The sequence below is a fragment of the Gracilinanus agilis genome, chromosome X (genome assembly GCF_016433145.1).
Source record: "Gracilinanus agilis isolate LMUSP501 chromosome X, AgileGrace, whole genome shotgun sequence".
In the NCBI taxonomy this organism is placed as follows: Eukaryota; Metazoa; Chordata; class Mammalia; order Didelphimorphia; family Didelphidae; genus Gracilinanus; species Gracilinanus agilis.
This window is the reverse complement of record NC_058136.1, coordinates 26,477,997-26,485,130: the sequence shown is the minus strand read 5'-3', so window position 1 is coordinate 26,485,130 and position 7,134 is coordinate 26,477,997. Positions and strand designations below refer to the sequence as shown.

The 7,134-nt window shown below is 37.4% G+C and overlaps 1 pseudogene; it reads right to left on the bottom strand.

Moving 5' to 3' along the window:
- LOC123253528 overlaps window positions 1-3,654 on the bottom strand; it is a 9,363-nt pseudogene extending 5,709 nt beyond the window's left edge.
- Between the last annotated feature and the right edge of the window lie 3,480 nt (window positions 3,655-7,134).

Sequence of the window (7,134 nt, the reverse complement as noted above, 5' to 3'; positions counted from 1 at the left end):
GAGGAGTTCCAGGCGAACTGGAGAGACCTCCAGGAACTGATGCAGAGCGAAAGGAGCAGAGCCAGAAGAACATTGTACACAGAGACTGATATACTGTGGTAAAATTGAATGTAATGGGCTTCTGTACCAGCAGCAATGCAATGACCCAGGACAATTCTGAGGGATTTATGGTAAAGAACGCTGCCCACATTCAGAGGAAGGACTGCAGGAGAGGAAACATATAAGAAAAGCAACTGCTTGAACGCATGGGTCGGGGCGGACATGAGTGAGGGTGTGGACTCAAAACTACCACACCAATGCAACCACCAACAATTGGGAAATTGGTCTTGATCAAGGACACATGACATAACCAGTGGAAAAGTGCGTCGGCCATGGGTGGGGGGAGTGCAGGGGGTGAAGGGGAAAATAGGAGCATGAAACATGTAATCATGTTAAAAATGATTATTAATAAATGCTAAAAAATAAATTAAAAAAAAAGATTAACAGAAGTGTCATTGCATATTTGGCAAAGACGAAGAAGCTGAATAATTTTGGGATCTTTGGGCTAACACCACTGTTATGTCTGATTCTGATCACAAAAGCTAGCTTGGATTTGGCAGGGTCATGGTAGTTGCCAGCCTTCCATGCCATTTCAGTCAGCTGGATTTTGCTTCTATACATTTCATTTATCTGTTAGCTTTTTCATAGATAACTTTTCTCCATATCTTTTGGAGATTTTTTTATAGCTATCTTTTTCAGGCATTTGATCTTCAGTATTGCAAAGGTTTTTTCTTTTTTCAGAAGGCATTCTGGCATGGATGGTAGCTTTGTCTTTTCTTCTGCACCCACCATGATTCTAGCTGGAAAAAGGAAGTACCGATGCTTTGTCTTTTATTGTTGAATTAATTCTCTTCATATCTTGTATATCAGCCTTGTTTCAGATTTTTGATGCAACTCTTCCCTTATCCTGTCTGCTAGAAGAACTAGTTAATAATCACAAAAGACAAAAGTATTCATTTCAGTTGGATGCAATTGAAAACACTTTTACATGAACAAATTTAATGCAACAAGGATAAGAAGGTAAGCTGCAAAGTTGGATCAGGGTTTATATCACTTGTCTCTCTAATCACTGTCTATTTTCTAAAACACATAGTTGTTTTGTAAGATAGTAGCTGAAAAGATATAGGCAGTTTTAAAAAGAAGAACTGCAAACTATTTATATAGTTCTGAATCACTAATAATAAGAGAAATGCAAATCAAAACAGCTAAGCTACTACTTAGCACATTGACTGAGAAGATAGATCAAATGAATGCTTAGCATTAGAGGGAACATTAGAAGTCAGGGATACTAATGCTCTTTTGAAGGAGCCATGCATTGATCTAACATTTTGGAAAGCAATTTGTAATTATATTAAGAGTATGACCAGAATGTTCTATGCATATACCCCAAGGAGGTCAATGGTAAAATGAAAGGTTGAGTTAGCTATAATAGTGTTTCTTGTATTAGCCAAGAAGTAGAAACAAAATAGTTGCCCATCATTTGAGCAATGGCTAAGCAAATCATGGCATATGAATGTGATGGAGTATTCCTGTATTGTAAGAAAGAATGAGTGTGGGTCAGCTAGGTGGCTCAGATAGAGAGTGAGGCCTGGAGATGGGAGGTCCAGGATTCAAATTTGGCCTCAACACTTCCTTGTTGTATGTCCTTAGGCAAGTCTCTTAACCCAGTGGCCTGACCTTTACTGCTCTTCTACCTTGGAACCAATGCTTATTATTGATTCTAAGATGAAGGTAAGGGTTATAAAAAAAAGGGGGGGAATGAATATGATAAATACAGAAGAATATAAGAAATCTCATTTGAACTGATTCAAAGAAAGTAAACAGAACCAGGAAAACAATATGCATTATAACTACAATAGTTGGAACATTTGAATTAGAATTCCATGAAAAGACATAAGTAAAACAATCTGCAGTGCTTAAAGTTCTATTTAAGTGCTAGCTGCTATTCTTATCCTTATCCCCAACTTTGGTCTCAAAGAAGAGATATGAGAAATCATCTTCACTTCTTCATAGAGGTAGGGAACTGTGAATGTGAAAAACTGTAAATAATGTGAAACTTTTCAATTTCTTGGTTAGTTCTGTTGAAATAGCTTGTTTTCCTCCCCCTCCCCTTTTACAATAAGGGATGGCTTTTTGGGAAGGGAAAGAGGAAAATATATTGTAAAATACAGGTGATGTTAAAATACATTAAAACGTTACATTAAAATTAGTAAGCAATACATTAAAATACATTAAACATTACATAATTAATGTTTGACATTAATATTAAAACATTAACACTAATAAATTAATAACATTAAAAAATACAAGTTCTGGCGAACTTCTAATTTTATTTATGTTATGACCTTTAATATTTAGGTTTCATGTCTATCATGTAATATGATGTAAGATGTTGATCTAAACCTAATTTCTGCCAGACTGCTTGCCAGTTTCCTCAAAAGCTCTTATCAAATATGAAGCTTGTTCCCAAGTAATTTCTGTTCATGGGTTTACTGTACACTGGTTTATTAAATTCAAGTTGCTTCTGATTTTCTCCTGACCTACTCTTCTATTATTATAGCTTTGGCTTTTTTCCTACCTCCTACTTCTGACATAATCTTTCTCTCTCATTAGGTTGTTCTCCTTGTTGTCCCTGGACACATCAGGTTCATTCTCACTTTCTCTACCTCCAACTCCTATGGCATCTAGCTCCAGGGTAGACATAAAGTTAGTGCTTACAAAATTTGGTTTGTTTAATTTAAGAAACAATGAGGCCAGGAAAATGGCTTGGAATATATTTGATTTAAATTAGGTTTCCTTGACAGGAATAGCTGAGTTAAATGATAAATTGATATTTGTGCTCTCATCTTTGCCTATCTTCTTATTTCTAAAAACATTTCCTCAGTCTTTCAATGTCTGTCTCTGTGTGGACTTTTATTTTTATTTTTTTTAAACCCTTACCTTCCATCTTGGAGTCAATACTGTGTATTGGCTCCAAGGCAGAAGAGTGGCAAGGGTAGGCAATGGGGGTCAAGTGACTTGCCTAGGGTCACACAGCTGGGAAGTGTCTGAAGCCAGATTTGAACCCAGGACCTCCCATCTCTAGGCCTGGCTCTCAATCCACTGAGCTTCCCAGATGCCTCCCTCTGAGTGGACTTTTAAAAAAAATGAAATCATTTTCAAAGATAAAATTAGCTGTCTTTATTCTCTGTGGATCTTAGGTGAGATCTCTTTACATCAAATATTTCTCCTCATGCCTCCAAGGCCTGGGTACACAGTCCCCTTGACTATATATTTATTAATTTTAAGATTAAAATATAGATGAATAGCTCTCAGAGAATTCAGACCATTTCTGAAGTTTTGAAGCTCTGGAGGAGCTCATCTAAGCTAGAAGAAATGTGAATGCTTATTTGATGCTTAGCTATTCCAGTTTGAAAGCTGTGACCCATTAGAATCAGGAAGATTTCAAGTTTAGTTTCAGTAAGCTGGAGGCAGTTTAAGAGTTCATAGCAATAATGTCACTCCTCCGTGATGGAATATGAGAGTAGATACCTTGGGTTCGAATCCCAATCTGACGAGCCTTTGGGAATAAGGAGTAACGGCATCATACTTCTTAAAAGGGACAAGAAGGCCCATGTCATTACTATTTGAGTATTGTTTGAGGATCAAAGCAGACAATGCCTATGTCTTTGTATATAAGTATATGCCTATGTGTATCCTACTGTTACAATGGCACCATGTCCAGGGATGTGAGAAAAAGGGGAAGGTAAATTTCCCTCCAGTAGGCTGTGACATCTTTAAGACCAGGACTTTTTTTTTGCAGGGTGGTGGTGATCTTTTTTGTATCCTTAGAACTTGGCACATAGTAAGTGCTCTTAATAAATATTTATTGACTTTTTGCCTTGACTTGAGGCACTGTGCTAATGGTCGAATCAGTCCTAGGACAGTGTTTAGGACTTTACCACTTCTTTTAATTGCCATAGAGGGAATATTTATTTCAGTTTAAGAGATTCTTAAGGCTTTTTTGTGTCAAGGATGCCTTAGCCCAATGATTCACAAAGTGGGTGCTACCACCCCCTGGTGGGTGCTGCAGCAATCCAGAGGAGCGGTGATGGCCACAGGTGCATTTATCTTTCCTATTCATTGCTATTAAAATTAAAAAAATTAATTTCCAGGGGGCTAAGTAATATTTTTTTCTGGAAAAGGGGCGGTAGGCCAAAAAAGTTTGTGAACCACTGCCTTAGACAATCTGCTAAAGCCTGAAACCTCTATTCAGAATGTTTTTAGGTGCATAAAATGCAATACAGTTAGAATGAAATAAATTATATTGAAATATTGTTATAAAATATTTACAAAACCCCAAATCGTGACATAATAATGTGTCTTGCAACAGATATTGCAAATATAGTGATTTCAGTACAATGATGAGCATAATTGATACTTCCAGATATCTACAACAACTATAATATGATGTGAATAATATCTGTGATTTCTATTGGTAGCAGTCACAGGTGCTGATTGGTAGCTTACATTCCTAATTGAAAGAAATACTAAATGTCACTTAGAGATTAGTGAAAATAAAAATGAATTTTTTTCCTCTCTAATGGTATGGACCCCCTTCAGTCTATCCACAGCAGGTGTGGGGAGGTGGGCTGTGGACCTCAAATAAAAAACCCTTGGACTAGAGAAGCTAGTTTTCCGAGTTTCATTGATTCTGTGATGCTGTGAGACATTGGTATCCAATTCAAATAGGATCAGGGACCACTAAACTATACATGAAGATCCCTGCAGGTCTCATACTGACTTAGAAAATGATATTTTAGCATCATATATGTTTTGTTATATTTTTATTTTGTGACATATTTCCCATTTATATTTTAATCTGATTCAGGCTATACTCAGGAGTGTAGTGGGTTCCATGTGGTTTGCATATTTGATACCTCTGCTATAAGAGATAGCATGGTATGTAGAGCCAGAGGACTTGAGTTTATATATAAGCTCTGTAACCATTGTGACTTTGAGTAGGTCACTTCTACTTTCTAGGGCTCATTTGCCTTAACTATAAAATGAGTTTGGATGAGATGATTTCTAAGCTTCTATCCAGCTTTAAGTCTGTGGTACAGTGGATGCCACTTTAGTGTATGAATGAACATTTGTTAAGTACCTACTCTATGTTGGACACTCTATGTTGGACACTGTGACTGCTGAAGATACACATCTTCAAGAGATAGCCCCATGCCCTTAAGGAGATTACAATCGAACAGGTGAGACAACATGAGTAGTTTTGGTCTGAAAAGATGGTGAGTTGGAACCATAGAACAGTTACATGGTATGTCCTTTGCATAGTCAATAGTAAGGTTAATTGATTGCAGTCCTTACAACAAGATAGGGAAAATAGTGGATTTGGGGTGGGTGGATAGAATAACAGGCACATGATGCTGAACCATGATTTAGTAGCTGGCCCTAGGTGGATATATTCTGATCTTTCAGGGTTCAGGACAATATGACCCCAGGTAGAAACTAGAGGTCTAGGTGGGAGGGCAGAGCAGAAGGAGCCACTGGATGACAGAAAAAAAGTTGGTGAAGTATGATCAAATGACTGAGGCTGCTAGACATCTTGGGAATTGTTAAAGTGACATGATAGAAAAGTCAAGCAAAATAAAAGCAACCTACCCAACCTACAGGCTTTCTATTTTAGTTATAGATATTCCCTTGAAATCCTGTTGAATTGATAACATTCTGATCTTTGATACTTAAGAGGTAATATACTTGAAATTAGGACCCAAAGTGTTCATATTTTTCTGATGAGTAACTGAGGGTAAATGGTCCTTTTAAAAGTAAAGAAAAGAGAAATAGTAAACTTATTTAATAGGTTTTATGAAGCCTTGAGAGGCACTGATACATGGTCCAAACTCTCCCAATCAAGCCGAGCAAGAGAGGAAAGGTTGGTTATGTATTGATTATGTACATGAAACTATGACAAGGGGGAAAGCATTGAACTAGGCATGAGAAAATCCAGGTTCTAGTCCCATGCCTGCTACTAACTAGCTTGTGATACTAAAGAAGTTGCTCAGTCTTTTTGGGTCTCAGATTTCTCAGCTATAAAATCATCTCCAAGGTCCCTTTCACCTTTAATATTTTATGTTTCAGAATCATTAGTGGCTATACTTGGTCATAATCATCAAGAAGACATTCTAGCTCTCTGCTCTGGGCATATTCACTGGCTGTCCCCCATGTCTAGAATGGTTTCTCTCTTCTGCTCTGACTACTGACCTTCACAACTTCCTTTAAGTCATAACTAAAATCCAACTTTTACAAGAAGCCTTCCCCTACCCATCTTAATTCTAATCTCTTTCTTCTGTTTATCACTTCTCATTTATCCTACATGTAGCTTGTAGCTTTTTTGTATGTAACTGATTTGTACATTTATATGTTGTCCCTCTTACTAGATTGTAAGCTCCTTGAGGTCAGGGAATATCTTTTGCTTCTTTTTTGTGTTCCTGGCACTTAGTACAGTGCCTGAAACACAGGAGATGCTTAATAAGTGTTTATTGATTGGTTGTTTAAGCACATATTATGTGCATGGTACTGTGCCAGTGACTAGATGTCATTATTTCTTTAATTAGGCATCTGGTCATACAAGTACTTTTTTCCCATGTGCTATAGTGGGCTCTCTATTTTAATTGTCAGACCTTAACTCCCTAGAGACAGGATGGGACAGATGCTGGCAATCAAGGACCACTTAGTGGGGCATGAAGCAAAGAATCTTCTGGGGAAAAGAGGACACAGCCCAAGGTCTGATCTGAGATCGTAAATAGACTTTCTTGCCATTCAAGTCACAGCTCAAAAGGTAACTAAATCATAGGACCTAGGCAGGAGGTAGAGAAAGGGATTTTATGGCAGTCGCCCAGTTGGTTAGTGAAGAACAAGAGAGAATATATAACAGGATTGAATATAATATATAACTGCATAAGGTGTCCACAGGGGGAAGGGAAAGGAATAAGCATTTATATAGTATCTACTTCATGCCAGGCTCTGTGCAGAGCACTTTACAATTATTATTTCATTTAATCTTCACAACAGTCCTGCAAGGTAGGTGCTGTTAAAAGACCCATT